Here is a 19,860-nt window from a genome sequence, read left to right as displayed (position 1 = left end):
GATCCCGTGCCACTATTTGAAAGATGACAATGCGGTTCTGCTGGGAATTTGACCAACGTTCTTCCCTTGACCAATGGATTAACAGGCCAATCATCTCAGTGCTGTTGTGGGATCTTGACATGCACACAATGGCTTCCCTGTCTGCCCACATTGGAATAATCACTGGATTTTGAAGCAATTCAGTGGACATGGGCCTTCTCCAGCCACTGTTCATTCTCGTTATTCTTCCTTTCTAATGTTTCCGACTTCATGACAGTGAAAACACTTCAAAAATACTTCATTGGCTATAAGTGCTTGAGCACATCCTAAGGTTGTGAAAAGCATGATATAACTGCAAGTCTTTCTTCTCTTCGGAAAGCATTGACTTACACACTAGGGTTCCTCTGTTGCCCCTTGGTGCCTCAACCAATGTAGAATATTAACGAGTTGAAGGTGGACAAATTTACCCTCAAGGGCATCACCCATTCTCCCCAAGTATCCCCCCTCCAACATGTCTGAAGGGACCTCGGCTGATTTTGGCTTCTCCTCTGCTGTTTTAGGTTGCTGGGAAGCATGCTGTACAAGCCAGGCAAGAACTATCTCAAGCATAAGAACAGAAGAGCGGCCATATAGCTGCTCGAGAGGCTGTTCCACTGTTCAATGAGATTGCGGCTGATCTGTGTTCTGGCCCCATGTGTGGTCACCTTGCAGGTCCCAAAAGCCTGCTGACCCTGACCACGAAGGATTGCACACACAGTGGGGGACACATGGTGAACAATCAATGGAAGAGTTATATTAGCAGTAGGTGACACCTGCAGAATGAGGAGGGCAACAAGGTGGGGAGAGAAGTGGAGTCTCAAGAGAGTCACCGCCCGCTGTACAGCCCAACACGGCATTGTGGACAGCGGCTAGCACTCGGGATGCGCCCCACACACACACACACACACACACACACACACACAGTCATTCCCCATTTGCCAGCATGAGGAGAAACAGTGACACAGAAGGTCACTATTTTATCACTGCTACTCAATTGATATTAAATTTAACAGTCCCGAACGCCCACACAAATCACAATGTAAACAACGTGATCTGGCGAGGCTTGCTGAATCCTGCAGAAATTTACAGAATAAATGGCAACCTCCGAATTAACTGCACCTGACCAAATGAAAGATGGCTTAATTAAAAATTTAAACAGATTAATTAAATCTGCGAATATGTTCTGCACTGTTTCCCCCTCTCTCGCTCACAAATATTCCGGAGAGGATTTGCCGTCTCACAAACGCCGGGTAAGGGTGGCGTGGTTTGTGGAACGGCTTCCAGGGGGTCCAAGCGGCTGCGTCTGGAGACCATCCACAGTGGCCAAAAAGCAAAACCGAATCCCGCCAGAAAACAGGACAACTGGGCAATCCGCCCTCGTTGCGGGTGGTATCTTACCACGTGCAGAATGGCTGCGGCATTAACCAACTCGACACGCAATGCCCTTCAGAGTAGTGCAGTGCACAGACAGCGTTTTGAGAAATTGCTGAGGGACACAGTAAAAGCACCGTATAAACGCAAGCCTTTGATTCTTAAAGAACCTCTCGGTGTCAGAAAGTTGCTGCATCGCTTTATCCTTCAATCCTTTATAGCGACGCCCCACTTGTTTCTTTAATCCTGAGCCTCTGCCTTCTGGGGGTGGCGGGAGGGAACCCCGGAGATTAAACAGATGGAAAAAATCAAGAGAAAAAAAGTGGTGAATCTCCCCGTCCTACGTTAAGTAAAATATTTCAGAGAAAAAAAAATCTTCCCCCCGCCCAGCAACCAAAATCCACATTAAACTTGTCAGAGAATGTGTGTGCGTGTGTGTGTGTGTGTGAACCGTTAATCATCCTGATCAACGTTGCTGGGTGTTAAACTCCGATCCAGAGTGATCGTGACTGCTACACCATCGCAGGCTGTTCTGCTACACAGTGGTGATGAGTAGGTTTGCACGCAAACATTCGCATGGATGAAAGCAGCTGCATTAGAGAGGTCGGAGCTGCAGTGATGCGTGCAGGGCTAATGGAATCTGAACAGCAATGGGATTTATTTATTTATTTATTTATTTATTTTGGAGGCTGAACAAATCCCTGTAATCTTTCCCTCCCAGCCTCCCTGGTCTCGCACCCCTTACCTGCCACCCGGAACATAGGGAGTTAGTGCTGGGGTCTCCCTTTGGCCATCTGAAGCAGTCACTGAGGTGTGTAACAAGGGCAGCCTCGCAGTCAAAGCCTCCCCTCCTTCTGTATCCCTCCACCCACCACCATGACAGAACCAGGGTCTGGGTTTAAAACTCTAGGGTGCGGACACTGCCAAGTGTTTCAGTGCCACCATGCTGCCATGCCACAGTACCAGCTGCGCAGCAAAATTCTGAGAATTCAGAGCTACAGCAGAAATTAAATTTGGAATTACCATTACGTCAGCACCATCTGCACCATTACGGCTGGGCAACCTTTACTCAGAAATAAAACATTCCAAGAACAAAAAAAAAAGGGTTCATATCTCGTTGCACACCGACACACGTTCCCACTGAGACGAGGCTAGGAAAACGCGGGCAAACAGAACTTCCACATGCGCAATCCTGCTGCTTTTAATTACAGAGGAAAGCAGGCACACAAGCTCCCCTACGGGACTTCATTTCAACAGCAAATCACAACAAAACAAAAAATTAGTAAATAAAAAATAAATCGCGTGCAGCGAGGTAAATATGGGAAAGCTGACCCTGTTGCCGCTTTCCGCATCTTTCGAATCACTAAACGAGTAGCACTCTCGCCTCCAGTCAGAAGGTTGATGGTTCAATCCCTGCTCCAGAGACTTGAGCACGGAAACTTTCAGGCTGGGCACACGCACGCAGTACCAAGGGAGTGCTTGCACTGGCGGAGACGCTGTCTTTCGAACGAGAGAGCAAACCGAGGACCCTGCCTGCTTTCTCAGGCGGCTGTCAAGGACCCCACGGCGCAACTTCAAACCAGAGCACGGGAGTTTGCCTCGGTGCACCGGCCAATATTTATCCTTCGACTAAAACGGATTATCCACTCGCTTTCACTTTCTGCTTGTGGGATCTTGCTGTGCGCAAATCGTCTGCCACCTTCCTTACATGACAACGTTATAACTCACTGCACAACACTTTAGGACATCCTGATATTGTGAAAGGTGCTATATAAATGCAAGCCTTTTCTCCATTTACGTAAGCACTAAAGGAGGCCATCGTGCTATCCCAGCTCTTTGGGAAGAGTTATCCAATTAGTCCCTCTGTCCTGCTCTTTTCCCTTTGGCCTGCAGTGTTCTTCTCTTTTTAACTATATATCTGAGTCTCAAGAAAGCAATTTCCCCCTAATGTTGCTATCTCCACACAATTCCCTCAGCTCCAATAGATGGAGCTTTGTCTCCAATAGAATACCGGGCACAACTGGAAATCAGTAATTCCCACGCACTCAACAGCCCTGTCACCACAACCACCACCACTTGGTAGGTGCATAGAAACACCAGCAGAAATCTCAGCAGCCAGTGTCCCCGACAGACAACAGACTTCACAAACTGAAGAGAAACATTAATACTTCGATGGAACAAGTCAATTAAATATCAGTTCTGTTGAAGGGTCATGAGGACTCGAAACGTCAACTGTACTCTTCTCCGCTGATGCTGCCAGACCTGCTGAGTTTTTCCAGGTATTTTTTATTTTTTGTTTTCAATTAAATTTACTGTCAGTTCTGCAAAAACACTTTCGTTACAAATCTGCAAATCTGTTTGCTGAATTAAATGTCCCTTAAATATGCCCCATCTGTGATGGTGACTGGGGTTAACCGTTACCCATCATTTTAAGAAAGATAATCACAGGATATGGGTGTGGCTGACAGAGCCAACATTTATTACCCCCTTTTTAGTTGAGAAGGTAGCAGTGGGCCACCTTTTTGAACCACTCGCGGTTCGATACAAATGAATCGCTTGCCAGGCCACTTCGGAGGGCAGCTCGCCATGTTAGCATGGTGTTGGGGCAACCTGTAGATCAATGGGTAAGGATGGCAGGCTTCCAATCCTAATGGAAATTGGTAAACTAGTTGGGTTTTTAACATTAATCCATCAATTTCATGATCACTCTTACTGATACCAGTTTTATTTCCATCACACTAATGACAATCCAGTTAAACAACAACTTTTGAAAAAGAACGCAAACATTCCTTAAAGGGACAAGCCTCCAATTTTTGATAAATGTGGTGCCCATTTTGGAGCAGAGCCAGAAAGATCCCAGGTTAGGTTCCCGATCAGAGCTGCTTTGGCTGCTCACTAACCTCAACAACCCTGGGTCGGGGAAGGAAGATACCAACTCTGATACCTACTGTTCATTGCTATATAGTTGTCCTTCCTGGGAAGAGTGTGTTTGGGGGCACCAGGCAAAAAAAAAACAAATTGCATTTATATAGCACCTTAACGTGATAAAACAACTCAAGGCACTTGACAGCTGGAAGGAAATCCAGAGCTTAGGGCCTGGAAAGCTGAAGACATGGATACTAGTGGAGGGATGATTAAACTAGGAATATGCAAGAGGCCAGAAATGAAAGGAGTGCAGAGATTATGGAAGGTTGTAGGGTTGGAGGAGGTTACAGAGATAGAAAGGGAAGAGGTCGTGGAGAGAACTGAAAACAAAAATGAGAATTTTGAAAAGGCAGCATCTTAAATTGGCTCAGGGCATTGCTGTGCCCACTGTGGTATCGTCAACCCTGTTCTGATCCCCAGCTGAGGTTACCACTGGATAAGCCTGATCCCAAAGTGGAACCCAGCTTGATAGATCCTAACTTTTATTTGTTTGTTTAGATACGTGGAGAATATCTACTGAACAGAGTCACCGGAGTCAGCTAATGAACTTTTAACAAAAGCATAAAAAGTTTATTAAACAAGAATAGATGAACTATATTACAATACTCCTTTACCCACAACTATACCTTTGCAGATATATATGGATTTGTAAGGATAACACAAGCTATAAAAGCTGTCTTATACTCTAATGTTCACAGTAAGTGCATAGTCTATGTGAACCAATAGGCTCCCTGTGGTCAGACACACACCCTGAAACCAAATGACAGGGGGCACTTCAACTAGATGCTATGAATCTCTCATCAGCTCCCCCCATATGCTTGTCTCACTGAACTCTGTCTTTCATACGAGGGTTTCCAATCTCCATTCTCCAAGGACTCACTTTGGAACCTTCTCCCAAACGCCTCCTGCAAGGGTTCACCTCCAGGGGTTCAACCTCTCCTTCCGATGTTCCTCTCCCCCGGGTCACCACACGCATTCAAGCTTTCTTCCATGCACTCTCTCTCACCAACTCAGCTGTCAACAATACACCACTGCTTCACATGCCCATAACAAACAGTTATGGACCTTCAGTTGTCTCTTTGGACTTTCTGGCCTCTTGCAAGCTGTTCTCACTTTAAATCTGCTCTCTGCAGCTTTTGCCTCTGAGCCTTTCTTTCTGCTCCTCACTCTTAACTTCATTTAACAGGGCCTTTTCCAGGTTCCTGTCCTTCCCTTTGACTAGAAGGTCTGGGACTTTCTCCTGTTCCACTCCACTGGATTGTGGGGTCTTTTCTTTGGCTTGGGACTGGCTATCTGTCTCCTTTGCTCCAGTCTCTCCTGACAGTTACTTCCAAAACCAATTGAACTCAAAACAGCTACCAAATCAAGCTGCTGTTTCTAATTTCCTGTTTGCGTCTGTAGGAGGGACCTGCCTCTCTGGAACCCCGTTGCTAGGCAACAGCCCAGATTCTCTACTAGTGTTTGTTTAACTTAGCATAGAGTTGTAAAACTCTCATTAGAAATTCAGGCATCTTTTAAAGTAAAACCAAAACTCAATTTGACCTTTCTTAACACACAGATCCTGAAATATAAATCAAACTTAAACATTAAAGCTGAAACTCATTCCTAACACCCACAAATACAAATATAACTTACCTAAACTATCTCTATTTCCTTACAATCCCCATGCCTATGCTTTCCTATTTAAAATGGGGCCTATGGGGCATAGCTCATGAACGTGGTCAATGTAACTTGGTGCCACCATGTTAGGAAGGGAAAAAATGCAGAGAGGTAGATCATGACATCTTGAGATCTGGATGTATGTGACTACACCTTCCTGTTTCTCTGATACTGTGATTATCCCAAACCACAACATTGATTACAGTGAGACACCCGCAGATCATGGATTAAGAATCGGAGAGTGAAACCTTTTAATTCAAAGGCAGCTTATATTTCTGTGACAAGGGACAAGATGAACTAAATAATGCGTGCAGCACACTTCATGCCTTGCAGGTTTTATACAGATAACACAGCCTCAGGATTGTTACAGTCTGCCTCACAATCATCTAAAAGAAATACACACCACACAAACCTCCATATTTGAGTAAAATTTGGAACAGAGAGCTTTTTTTTTAATAAGTACCTCAAGAATCCTTTATGAATGCTTCACCTGGTGAAAGATGGCAGTAGGCTCAAGGTAGAGGCATAGACAGTTGGGCCCTAATTTAGGAACTAGGAGTAGAGAGCCTATTGAGGCCTACTCCAGACAAGATCCACCTCCCTACACTTGGGCTTTGCTTTCTTGATCTCTGTCAAGATCAATAGAATCAGCTGCTCTTCATCATTTTTTAAAATTCCTTCACAGGATGTCAGTGTCACTGGTTAGCTGTCTCCCTTCCTTAATTGCCTTTGAGAAGGTGGTGGTGAGCCACTTTCTTGAACCGCTGCAGTCCATGTGGTGTAGATACGCCCACAGTGCTGTTAGGGAGGGAGTTCCAGGATTTTGACCCGGCGACAGTGAAGGAACAATGATATAGTTACAAGTCAGAATGGTATGCGGCTTGGGGGGTGGGGGGGTGTGGGTGGGTGGGTGGGGAGTGGGGTTTGGTTGTGGGGTGGGGGGGGGAGGAGGAGGGGGTGGTCTTCCTATGCATCTGCTGCTCTTGTCCTTCTAGGTGGTAGAGGGTACAGGTTTGGAAGGTGCTGCCGAAGGAGTCTTGATGAGTTGCTGCAGTGCATCTTGTATATGGCATACACTGCTGCCACTGTGTGTTGGTGGAGGAGGGTGATTGGTTAAGTTGGTGCATGGGGTGCCAGTGGAGCACCCTGATTTATCCTGGATGGTGTTAAGCTTCTTGAGTGTTGTTGGATCTGCACTCATCGAGGCAAGTGGAGAGTATTCCATCACAGTCCTGACTTGGTGCCTTGTAGATGGTGGACAGGCTTTGGGGAGTCAGGAGGTGAGTTACTCTCCACAGAATTCTCAGCCTCTGACCTGTTCTTGTAGCCACAGTATTTATATGGCTGGTCCATTTCAGTTTCTGGCCTATGGTAATGCCCAAGATATTGATAGTGGGGGAATTCAGCAATGGTACTGCCATTGAATGTCAAGGTGAGATGGTTGTTCTATCTTGTTGGAGATGGTCATGTCAGGTACTTGTGTGGCATGAATGTTACTTGCCACTTATCAGCCTAAGCCTGAATATTGTCCAGGTCTTGTTGCATATGGGCATGGCCTGCTTCAATATCTGAGGAGTCTTGAATGATGCTGAACATTGTGCAATCATCAGTGAACATCCCCACTTCTGACCTTTCGAGTGAAGGCCATTGATGAAACTGCTGAAGATAGTTAGGCTGAGGACACTATTCTGAGAAACTCCTGCAGCGATGTCCTGGGACTTTTCCAAAATTCCTTAGATTCGGGAATGGTCCCATCAGATTGGAAGTTGGCAAATGTTACATCGCTTTTCAAGAAAGGAGGGAGAGAAAATACAATGAACAACAGGCCGGTTAACCCAACATCAGTCGTTGGGAAAATGCTGGAATCTATTATTAAGGAAGTCTTAACAATGCACTTAGAAAAGCATAGCATGATTAGAATGAGTAAACTTGGTTTTACTAAAGGGAAATCCTGTTTGACAAATTTGTTTGAGTTTTTTTGAGGATGTAGATAGGTAAGTGGGAACTAGTAGATGCAGTACACCTGGATTTTCACAAGGCATTCGATAAGGTACCACACGAAAGGTTAATAGGCAAGGTAAAGGTTCATGGAGTTGGGGGCAGTATTTTAGCATGGGTAGAGGATTGATTCATGGATAGAAAGCAGAGTGTGGACATAAACAAGGCTTTTTCCACTTGGCAGGCAGTGAATAGTGGAGTGTCGCAAAGATCAGTGTTGGGGCCTCAGCTATTTACAATCTATATTAATGACATAGATGAAGAGACAGAGAGTAATGTATCTATGTTTGGTGAGAAGGTGAGCTGTGCGGAGGACACAGAGAAGCTGCAAAGAGATAAAGACAGGTTAAGTGAGTGGGCAACAAGATGGCAGATGGAGTATAATGTGGAGAAGTGTGAAGTTATTCACTTTGGTTAAGAATAAAAAAAACAGAATATTTTTTAAAAGGTGAGAAGCTTGTAAGTGTTGACGTTTAAGGAAGGCAGAAAGTTAGCATGCAGGTGCAGCAAGCAATGAGGAAGGTAAATGTCATGTTGGCCTTTATTACAAGGGGATTGGGGTACAAGAATAAAGGAGTCTTGCTACAGTTGTACAGGGTTTGGTGAAACCACATCTGGAGTAGCATGTGCAGTTTTGGTCTCCACATTTAAGAAAGGATAAACTTTTACTGGAGGCCATACAGCGAAGGTTTACTAGATTGGTTTCTGGGATGAGGGAGGGTTTGGCCTACGATGATAGGCTGAGTAAATTGGGATTATATTTTCTGGAGGTTAGAAGAATGATAGGCAATCTCATTGAAATCTACAAAATTCTGAGAGGGTTCGATAGGGTAGACGTTGAGAGATTGTTTCGGCCGGTTGGGAAGTCTAAAACATGGGGGCACAGTCTCAGGGTAAGCGGCCAGTCATATAGGACTGAGATGAGGAGAAACTACTTCTCTCAAATGGTTGTGAATCTTTGGGATTCTCCACCCCAGAGAGTTGTGGATGCTCAATCATTGAACACGTTTAAGGCTGGGATAGACAGATTTTTCATCTCTCAGGGAATTAAGGGATATGGGGAGTAAGCGAGAAAATGGAGTTGAAGCCCAAGATCGGCCATGCTCATATTGAATGGCGGAGCTGGGCTTGGTGGACCATATGGTCTGCTCCTGCCCCTATATATCTTGTGTTCTGAGATGACTGGCCTCCAACAACCACAACCCAAGTGAATAATTACAGACTTTATCTCAGCAATTTTAGGCAGTGGCTCCAAAACAATAGGGTAAAGTACAAGCGGTTACAGGTTTACGACTGGGGGTTGGCGAGGGTGGGGGGTGGGGAAATGCGGGAGCCAGAGTGTTATTTCAGGCGATAAATTAAGAGCATCACAGCATATTGGCACACGATTAAAAGCTAGTTGGCTTAAGCACAAATCGCTTTCTGTAACCTATTGATACCAATATGCTAAATCAGTCAAGTGACAACACTGAATAGGGATTATTGGGAGACAGAAATGTGCTTTAAAGTCATATGAGAAGCCACTCATCTCACCAGCAATGACTAAAACACTACCATGAATATCTGCAAAAGTGGGGATTAACTCTGAAGCTCATAGGGTCCCTCCAGCTTTAAATATATCTTGGATTCACAGTGGATCTTATAGAAAGAACAGTTTGGTTTCACAACTGGATATTGATACAAATTAATGCACGTGACTAAATCTGAGCATTGACCCTGCCAAAGAACGAACACATTACCCGTCCAATTTGCTGTACAGCTAGGGCACCCCCACTAATTGTATTGTGTTGCCTAATCACAGGCAGCTGTCAAGAACTATAAAACAAGTGAAGAGGGCACTCAGTAGAGCTCATAGCTCTTGCCACATTGTGCTAACTTAATGCTGTTACAATTACACAGCTCTTCCTTGACGCTTTCCCCAGCCTGGTTGATGCTCTGCAAGTACAAAGCTGAAAAAATATAAATCTTTTTACTAAGCGCTTCCATCCCACACTGAGGAGGCTTCAGGCCAATCCACGTCGAACAACCTGCTCTGAAAACTCTGACAGCTGTTACAAACTGCACAACAGCTGAGGCAACCCACAACGTTCTAAAACAATCGACAGCGTTCAAAATAAAACAACCCACAACGTTCTAAAACAATCGACAGCGTTCAAAATAAAACAACCTACAACGTTCTAAAACAATCGACAGCGTTCAAAATAAAACAACACACAACGTTCTAAAACAATCGACAGCGTTCAAAATAAAACAACCCACAACGTTCTAAAACAATCGACAGCGTTCAAAATAAAACAACCCACAACGTTCTAAAACAATCGACAGCGTTCAAAATAAAACAACCCACAACGTTCTAAAACAATCGACAGCGTTCAAAATAAAACAACCCACAACGTTCTAAAACAATCGACAGCGTTCAAAATAAAACAACCCACAACGTTCTAAAACAATCGACAGCGTTCAAAATAAAACAACCCACAACGTTCTAAAACAATCGACAGCGTTCAAAATAAAACAACCCACAACGTTCTAAAACAATCGACAGCGTTCAAAATAAAACAACACACAATGTTCTAAAAACGTCATTTCGCCCTATCTTCCAATGTTAACGAATACTATAAAATATTTCAGGTTCTGGCTCCGGGTCCACATTTTCACCAAAGACTAATCAGTTCTTCCTTGGGTTATGTCCGATCCAGATGCCAAAGTTTTATTGAAATCCACCCATTAGTTTTTGAGATATATTGTTTACAGGCAAACAAAACAAGGGCAAAAACATCATCTCTGTCCTCCTTCAATGGTGGAGATAATAACTCATGCACACAGTGGAAACTCTATTGCTGTATCTGCTTTAACTTGTCAGTCTTGCCTCGTTGGTAGCGCTCTCGCTTCTGAGTCACACGCTCATGAATTCAAGCCCCACTTCAGAGACTTGAAGGAGTGCTGCACTGTCACAGGTGCCGTCCATCAAATGAAAGGTTAAACCAAGGCTGCGTCTGCCCACATTAGGTGGATGCAAAAGATCCCAAGGCACTATTTTGAAGGAGAGAAGGGGCGCCCTCCCCGGCTTCCTGGCCAATATTCATCCCTCAGCCAATAGCAATGAAGCAGGTTCTCTGGGCATTCATCTTATTGCTGTTTGAGACACCTTGCTGTGCACAAATTGGCAGCCATGGTTGTACAACAGTAACCACATTTCACAAGTGTTAATGGCTGTGAATGAATGGCATTATATATAATGCACCGTTTCCCTTTTACAATGGAAGGCACTGTCCTATTGGATAATGAAAATTGGTAAACAATTGAGACCCTCCCAGTTGTTGCTCCTGCAATTAGGGTCTGGTAAAACCCTCGGTTCAGGAATGAACGTACGAATAGCACGAACCACATTTAATTTTTCTTGGGTTGTGAGGGTGATTTCCTGCTTTCTCAGTTAACAGATCGGCAACTTTGCGATCTATCATGAGACAGAAGGAGGCAGTGATCTTTTCTACTAATTTTGAAGGCTGGATACGTTACACATTAGGTCATAGACAGAGCTAAGCAGAAAGGCATGAGAATGCCGGATGAGGCAGTGCTGGTATGAGGGAAAAGTGAGGCTGTATTCAGCGGAGTTTGGGGAGAATCTGGAATAAGGGTTCAAATCTCTCAGAGAGTAAAGAGCAAAGGACTATATTCACTGGTACACATTAGCATCAGGACTAGAAGCATAAAGGGGAGCAGAGAAGAAATGGTCACACAAAGGGGTATGTGAGCATGGAATATATTACCAGAAGACAAAGCAACCAGACATTTAAGGGGGGGATTAGGTAAGCACTTGAAGAAAAAGAGTGCATGAGGCAAGGAACGAGGAAACAATGTTTTTGTTGTGGAATCAGCATCAACATAATAACCGGGCAGATGCTTTTGGTGCTGAAATTCTGTTATTTGATGGTGCCGGTAAGATAGAGATATACCAAAGAATAGATGTTATCACAAATTTAACCCTCCTGGTTGGTGGAAGCCCAGAGAGATTTCACAGGGGCATCAGATGGCGAATTCACCAATTCTCACAGCTAAGCCGACATTGAAACTGCTACTTACAAGAGATATCTGCTGATGGCTCGGTGGGTAATCAGACACCAGCCCCACCCCTCCCAGTGATGCAGAGATTTACAGGCCAGGATGCGTCCAGGTTTCAAGTGACAGAAGTGACAATGACAAAACACGAGGCAGCCATCCACACAAACTACAAAGGCTGTTTGTTTCCAAGACAGTGTTATCAACAATCATTCTTCCTGAGGACAGTCCCACAAGGGAACAAGCTGCCAAAGGAAATAGTCACAGACCCATCACTTGAAATATTCAAGACCCACCTTTGGATTATTTCCATTTAAAAGTTTTCATTATTTGTTCTGTTGAAGGGTCATGTTGGACTCGAAACGTCGACTCTTTTCTTCTCCACCGATGCTGCCAGACCTGCTGAGTTTTTCCAGATAATTCTGTTTTTGTTTTAAAAGTTTTCATTATCAGGACTAACATCTCAGCAGGTCATGACTGGTTTATCTAGTGCCACCCATATTAATGTTGGTGGAATATGGATATTAGTCTGTGATGCCACCACAGCTAAGGCAGAGGCTCAGTTAGCTACTCAATGGCGGTGTCACTGGAGGCCCACCAACAGTTCGCAGTTTAAATGTTTAGTGATGGAAAATTCAGACAAGATTCCCGCTGCTAATCGCTTCGCAATGACCAGCTCCACCACTGTCGTGGAGGTTTTTACAAATGTAGATGCTGCGTGCTTTGGCCAAGCAGCTGGCTGACATTCATTATCCATTAATAATGCACAAATGGGCACTGTTATGGAAAGCTGCTACGCCCTAGACACTGTCCTATCTCTAGCCCAATGGGAATCAAAATTTCTTTTGAGGTAGTGCGAGGTGGGGGGGTAGTGCAGGGAGGAAGAGGCGTCGCAAACGCACCACAACAGAATTTTAGGTCACTACAGAGTTTGAAAGTGATTTCTTCACTTGGTTGGCATCCTCTTCCGCCATCTTGAATTGATACAGAAACTTCTGAAGCTCTGACTTATGGACTTCCCAGCAGGGACTCGATGGGCTGAAAGGCCGCCTCCTGTGCTGCAATGACTCCGTAACTTATGTGCTTTCAAGCTGTGTGTTGATACTCCAGTTGCAATCTGGTAGGGGGGGGGATGGCCACCCAGTCACAGCTCTTCAGTATTGCAGAGGGAGGTTCTGCCACTGACGAAGGTATCTGATTAAGCTCACTGCCCTCTCTAATTGGCCCAGAAGGTTGCAAGTCCCAGTGGCCCATAGGTGACTGAGCCACCAAGGAAGTTACAGATTCAAACCCTGTTCGGAATGATCTGACCTGAGCCAGGGGTGGTTATTATCCAGGGCGGTCAACTAGCAATCGTTTCTGGAATCCTGTGCGTAGGTTGGAATCGGGCCCGATTGTGGTGCAGCATGGTGAAACAGTGTGCCAGAACTCTGGGGTCAAGGTTCAAACATGAAACGTGGCCATTTGCACGATGCTGCTGAGCTGAGAACAGGCAAGGAGTCAACAGCTTCAGGGAAATAAGGGGAGCGGAGCAAATTGGCAGCAAAGTAAAACAGTTAATTATCTCGCTGGACACTCCCAGGTTAAGAAGCACACAAGAAACTATCAAAGTTGCAGTAAATCATCTTGTTGGCATTTTGTTATTAATGAGAAAATCAACAAGCGCAATATATTAGCACCATGGATTCTGATCAAACTGACTCATCTCTGTTAGATTTATCTCAGCCTAAACTCCATGATAATAAATCTAATATTGAACATCTATTAAATTTGCCATTTTTCTGCTCAACTTTTTGCTGCTAGGATACTATTTTTGATGACATTTCTCCAAAGGACCTCAAAAGCTCAGCTGCTGCCCAGTCCGCAAGGTCCTAACTCTGCCTCGGCCGCTTGTTATGGGATTGGGCTACAGCATCTCCGTCCACCAGCGTATTCTCGCCTCTTCTCAAGGTGCTGTCTCATGCTGGGCACAGCTCCAGAGGCACCAATCGCCCACTGGCACCTTGGGCAAGCCCTTTTCTTTGCCATTGTGAACTTGGAATCTTCCTGGTCCATATAGTCTGGTAACGCACCAAGTAGGAACATGACAGACCACTGCGAGAAGCTTATTAAGGTCTTTCCCCACACGGGAATTGTTGGAGAAAAGACCAGTAAAACAGCTTTGAAATTCTGACGGCGCTGTTGCTTTCTGGGTCCATTTGACGTTGGCGCACAGGAAGGTGTAACTATTTACTAAGCCTTATGAGTGCGCGTCGGGGGGAGATTCTCAGCAGCACTCCCATGCATTTCCTTAAACTGCGGGTGGGAAGGGGACGTAAGGGGGAGGTACCCCCTTTTCCCCCAGTAGGGATTTAACAACCTACTGCACAGAGCGGAATCCTGTGGAGACCTGTCCCACCTCCTTCCCCCACGGACCTGCAGCTTCCACCAGTCACCAAGGAGGAGCTGAAATTCTTGGCTGAAGATTGTCACACTCGAACTATGACAAGACAAACCGCACTCAAACACATGCGTGAAGTCAGCACGATGACACGTGATGTGCAGCGCACTCCGCTGAAGACTCTGCCTTAGAGGAGAGAAAGTAGAGAGGAAATCTGATGGAGGTGTTCAAAATCAGGAGGGGTCTGGGCAGAATAGATAGGGAGAAACTGTTCCTACTGGTGAAGGGATCCAGAACCAGAGGACACCAAGTTAAGGTGACTGGCAAGGGTGACATGAGGAAAAACCATTTTAACGCAGCAAGTGTTTAAGAGATGGAATGCACTGCCTGAGATTGTGGTGGAGGCAGATTGAATTGTGACCTTCCAAAGGGAATTGGATAATTATCTGAAAAGGAAACAAGCAATTAAGGGGAAAAGGCAGGGGAGTGGGACGAGGCAAGTTGGTCTAGCAGAGGGCTGGCACAGACATGACTGGCTGAATGGCCTCCTCCTGTGTTGCAAACATTTCATGGTTCTATGATAAGAGGAAGTGGGCCACGACATGCTGCCTTGTACTGCTCTCTCGCCAATGCCCTGTCTAACGCGCAGCCTTGTGAGGCCAGTGGGGAAGCAGGCAGCTCCCATTTTCATTCTCCAGCGAAAGTCAATTGCATAGCTCGGCACATTCGATAGAGGGCGGGGGGTTTGGGGGAAGGGGGAGCAGGGGGGTGCGGGAGCTGCTGGAAAGGGGGAAGGCTCAGAACAAAGGCCAGGCCCGGTCATCAACCTAACTTTGTGCCATTCACTGCAGCGAATGAGTTCAAAGAAAATCACACTCAAATTTAGTTTTTGGGTCATTGGCTTCTTGCTGAGTGGTGTGAACGAGGTAATACGGTGCATTTGAATGTATAAGCACGGTTTATGCATTAAAAATGGAGAAAAGACTTTGGAAATGTCAAAGCAATCTTTCTTGAGTCAATAAATTTAATATCTTGTAGATACAGCGACGGGGAATGAAAAGCCATATGTCTGATTAAATGACAGGTGGTGGCTTCAATAACATGCAGGACATTTTTGAAGATGATCGTTTCTAGCTTCATGTCTTCCTCCACCACCAGGTGACTCTCTTCACTGCAGAAGTTGCTTGGCTTGCCCTCCTTCACAAACAGCACAGATCTGTTTCTTTAAGCTGTCACATGCTGTACAAATCCTCCACCACCGATTCCTAACAGGGTGCATTAAAACTGACACTGTCTGCCTGACCTTGCGGTTATTGATTAACTATCTCCCCTTCCTTCCCATGCTTCTCTCCTGCAGTCTTCACACTAATGGACACAGCTTCCCAAACTCAGCAAAGTACTGCCTGCCTAAGAGCGCTCGGTGCCATCGGGTGGACTGCACCCCTTTCTTTGGGCGAGAGAGAGAGAGAGAGAGAGGAAGAAATAAAAGACATTTCTTTCTTAACGGAAAGCATTACCGTTTGGGCTGCCCATTACTGATTGACAGGTTTGTGACATCACTAAGTCGCTGCCGGGGTGACTGCTGCTATGGCCACGGAATTAAAAAAAAGCATTTTTGAAGGTGGAGGGGGAAGAGGTGAAAGGTTAATTTAATCATTAAACACTTCAGGATTGGAAATTCTCCGTAATAAACCTCCTTTGGGTCGACGCTGTAAAACGGACCACAGCTGCTCAGCTGTCCTTTGTGAAGGCCGGGGACAAACAAAGAGAGGCTGGGTGGGTGCGGAGGGTTAGGGATGTGCCTATGGCCCAATAACACAGTATCATTTCCATTGTTCCTCTTCAAATGTGTAAGTAATCCTGAGCAGACTGAAGCCCTCTTGGGCCACACATGGTTGGCGTGTGCGTGCGTGCCTGTTCTCACGTGTCCACACACACACACACACACACACACACACGAGTAATGAAGGGTGGCTTCTGCAGGCTAAGTGCTACAGCAGTGCTGACTGGCAGCATACATGCCCTCTACTCTTAGGCAGTTCACAATGGCTGCCACCCATAACAACAAGAGCAGCCATCCACCCTGGGGTGATGCAGAGCACAGAGAGAGAGGAGGAAATGTTCACTCATGGGCCACAGTATCCACTCAGCGCCAGCCTGCTCCTCAAAGCCAAAGTGTAGCACACAGAGCATAAAAAAAAGGGTCCAGCCAGCTGTGTAGCAAAATAATCCTGACTTGTATCGGGCCATGTTGGCACCACTTGCCAACCTTAAAGCAACAGTCCAATCCTGGCGTGTTCAATAGCTGTGCGGTCCTCTGGAGAAAAGAAAACAAGCTCACATTCCTGTAACGCTTTTATCACATCCTCAGGACATCCCAGGGAACTCACATTCAATGAGACAAGGAGTTTAGCCACTCCTGCAACCATGCCAAAGGGCATTTGGAACTGTGGAGCCAACAGGTGCAAAAGATGGTCGCTTACCCTCTCAGAACAGCCAGACATTTCTTCTGGTAGTCTGGCTTCTGCTACAAACTCTGCGCCAATCAGAACGGAAGCTTTTACATATTAACTTTCAAAACTAAGACCACTTCGGCAAGACAGCTCGATTTAAAAAAAATAAAAATTCACCTATGCTTTTTGCATTCCCCCCTCTGATTGTTTTGGCAAACTTCAGTTCTTTGAGATGATTAAACATTCTGCTGTCTGTGTTGGAAAGGCAACCGAAAACAAAAGGATTGTGACAGCGAAGGCAAAGTGCCAGCAGAATCTAAATGGGGGGGGTGGGGGTGGGGAAGGGAGACCCCTCATACTCCGATACCAAGGGCGACTGGAAATTGCCTTCGTAAAGCAGTTTTGGCTGAGAAGTCTTTTGTGTAAACAAAGCCTTGCACGTGAACCTATTCACTGGCACAACTCGGGAGCTGCGTGCATTAGAAACCCACCTAGAGCTGTATAACCAGGCACCGTTCTTTGTCACTGCCGTCTCATGCTCAGTGTGCCAGTTCTGGTATCCCATGTCTCTGTGGCAATGGGGTCGATTGCCCATGAAACGGGAGAGATTCCCGTTAAGACTTAAATAAACCCACCTTTACCCACCCCCGCCTGCACAAAAAAAAACTGTTGTCAGTAAAATGACAAAGAGCAGGAGTGAAACCAACCACCTCAACAAGCAGGAAATATCAGAAGTAGTGATTGGTGGGTGGGTTAAGACATGAAAACAATAATAAATTTAACATCAATCTATAGGTCTATTGGACTTAAACTGTTCAGTTCAATGGGCTATGGATTACTAAAGCTGCTCCTTTTAAGTAATAAATGGTTCTATGTCTCTCTCTCTCTCTCTCTCTCCACCCACCCACCCACCACCACAACACCCACCACCCCCTACACACCACCTCACCCCACTTCATTATGCAGTCAGCTCAGGAGTCTCGCTGGCTCCTATTGTGAGTGGCTGTTCATTTTCTCAGCAGCACATTTAATCCAGGCTGCAAACTTCACACTGACACCCAGAGTAACCATTCTGGTGATTTTCATTTGGAAAGAAGGAAGGTGGGGGTGGGAGGGTTGGGAGTGGTTTGGCTGGCCGGGCGGGGAGGTGGGGGGGAGTGTGTGGAGTAAAGGAGTCAGGCACATCAGAATGCTCTCAACAAGAAAGCAACAATAAAAAAAAAACGTAGGCAGACAATCTGTTTCCACAGCCTCGTCCGCCTGAGTTTTTCATTGACCATCTGATCCCTCTCTTTCCCTCGTGAACCAGAGCGCTCACAAAGGAGGTGAAAGTTTCTGGCAAAGAGGTTAGAGTGGGGTTCTGTAAGAAGTTCCAGTGGCCTGAGCATAAATTGGGAGGGTGAGGGGAGAGTATAAACTTAAAACATAGGTGGGGGGCATATATTTATATTGAGAAAAAAAAAAACCCACTGCTTTGTATGGCAAAAGAACTCTGCAGTTGCCGAATCTTGCATGAAGTACGAGCTACACAATAGAGATGACCTCTAACCTCTTCCTCATGATTCAAACAAACGAAACACGAAAACCTCTGTCAAACACGGCCAATGAGAAACCTTAATCTAATGGGGTGGGGGGCCTATTGCTGGAACTATCTGGAGGGAAAGTAACTAGGGGTCAGAGGTCACATAATTGCCTGACTTAGAAGGCAGGGGAGACTGTATGCAAAGACAAAACCTACATCTGAAAATGGCCACTTCACTTTCCAGAAACAGCGACAGGCCAGAAATTCAAAACTGAAGCTCATCTCCTGTGCTGCCTTTCATGGTTTGAATCCCATATATAAGTAGGTTATGTTGCAAAGAAAAAAGGCAAAGTATTATTTAGCAGCTAAATTTGATTTATAACGCTGAAGGAAAGAGAATTGCAAATCTTGCTCACAAATCTTCCTTATCGCCCAGTGCAGGACACACAGGCTTGTAATGAATTCATGAGAACAGACAGGCCACAACCTTTTCTCACCTACACAAGCATAACACTTACACCTTTAATTTGCTGGAGATTGCTCACTGCCATGTTTAGACTGTCCTTTTGCATGTGTTGTGTCAGAAGTCGGCTTGTCCATCACAATGCAGCAGGCAGCATGGCAATTAGCATTAAAGAAGAAACAAAGAGCCTTCTTTATCAAGGCCGGGTGTCTCAAACCGGAGTGCAACAGACGCACAGCTCCCAAAACGTGTGACACGACAAAAGGGTACAAGCCACCAAAAAGGGCAATGTAATGCCCCAGTTCAGGCGCTGCCTCTTGAAGCTGCTCCTACTTGGGTGGCCGTGCAGTCACCCCAGCCATCCTCCGCCTCATCTGCAGGTCCCTGTTTGCAGGGACATGATGTGCACGTCTAGATAAATCGGGGGGGGGGAGAAATGTGCTCTTGTGTCACTATGTGCTGAGGTCCTATCGGTCCCTGGCGTGGCGAAAGATGGGCCTGGCCACATTACCACAGAACGCTCGGTGCAGTTGGAGTGTGCCATGCCACCTACCCCTCCTGGAAAAGTTTATTCAGAGAAGCACTTTTGACCACGGTCCATCAGGCAGTGTTCTGCATGTAACATCCTAGAGGCCCTTCGGGGAAAAGGAGATGATAGATCCTGTCAGATGGTTCCCTGAGCAGACTGTCAAAGTCATGCGGCAGAATGCCTCATTGCCAGGACTTTCCAACAAGCACCAAGTCATAGCTTGGCCGATGGCGAGTAAGGCCCTTCCTGTCAGATCCTTCCCATGCATCTGGATTCTCACCCTCTCTGCACGTTGTCCTCAAGGGGGCTGTGGTGGGTAAGAGGCTATTGTACACCTCCTTCTGGAACGTGCCTTTGCAAAGGAGATCTGGAGAGAGATGGTTTTGGTCAAGGTTCATCCTAAGCAGCTCTGTGATGCAGGACTCAGTGCTCTACAGGCTGTTCCCAGGGATGCACACTGAGACAAATATCAACTGTGGCTGG

General features: G+C 45.8%; 1 protein-coding gene across 11 annotated transcripts in view; it reads right to left on the bottom strand.

Annotated features, from left to right (window-relative positions):
* zmiz1a (zinc finger, MIZ-type containing 1a) overlaps positions 1–19,860 on the bottom strand; it is a 438,054-nt gene that overhangs the window by 231,811 nt on the left and 186,383 nt on the right. The gene's annotated exons all lie outside the window — the stretch shown is intronic.

The sequence above is a fragment of the Cetorhinus maximus genome, chromosome 27, assembly GCF_964194155.1.
Source record: "Cetorhinus maximus chromosome 27, sCetMax3.hap1.1, whole genome shotgun sequence".
Taxonomy (NCBI): domain Eukaryota; kingdom Metazoa; phylum Chordata; class Chondrichthyes; order Lamniformes; family Cetorhinidae; genus Cetorhinus; species Cetorhinus maximus.
This window is presented reverse-complemented; position numbering and strand designations above follow the sequence as displayed.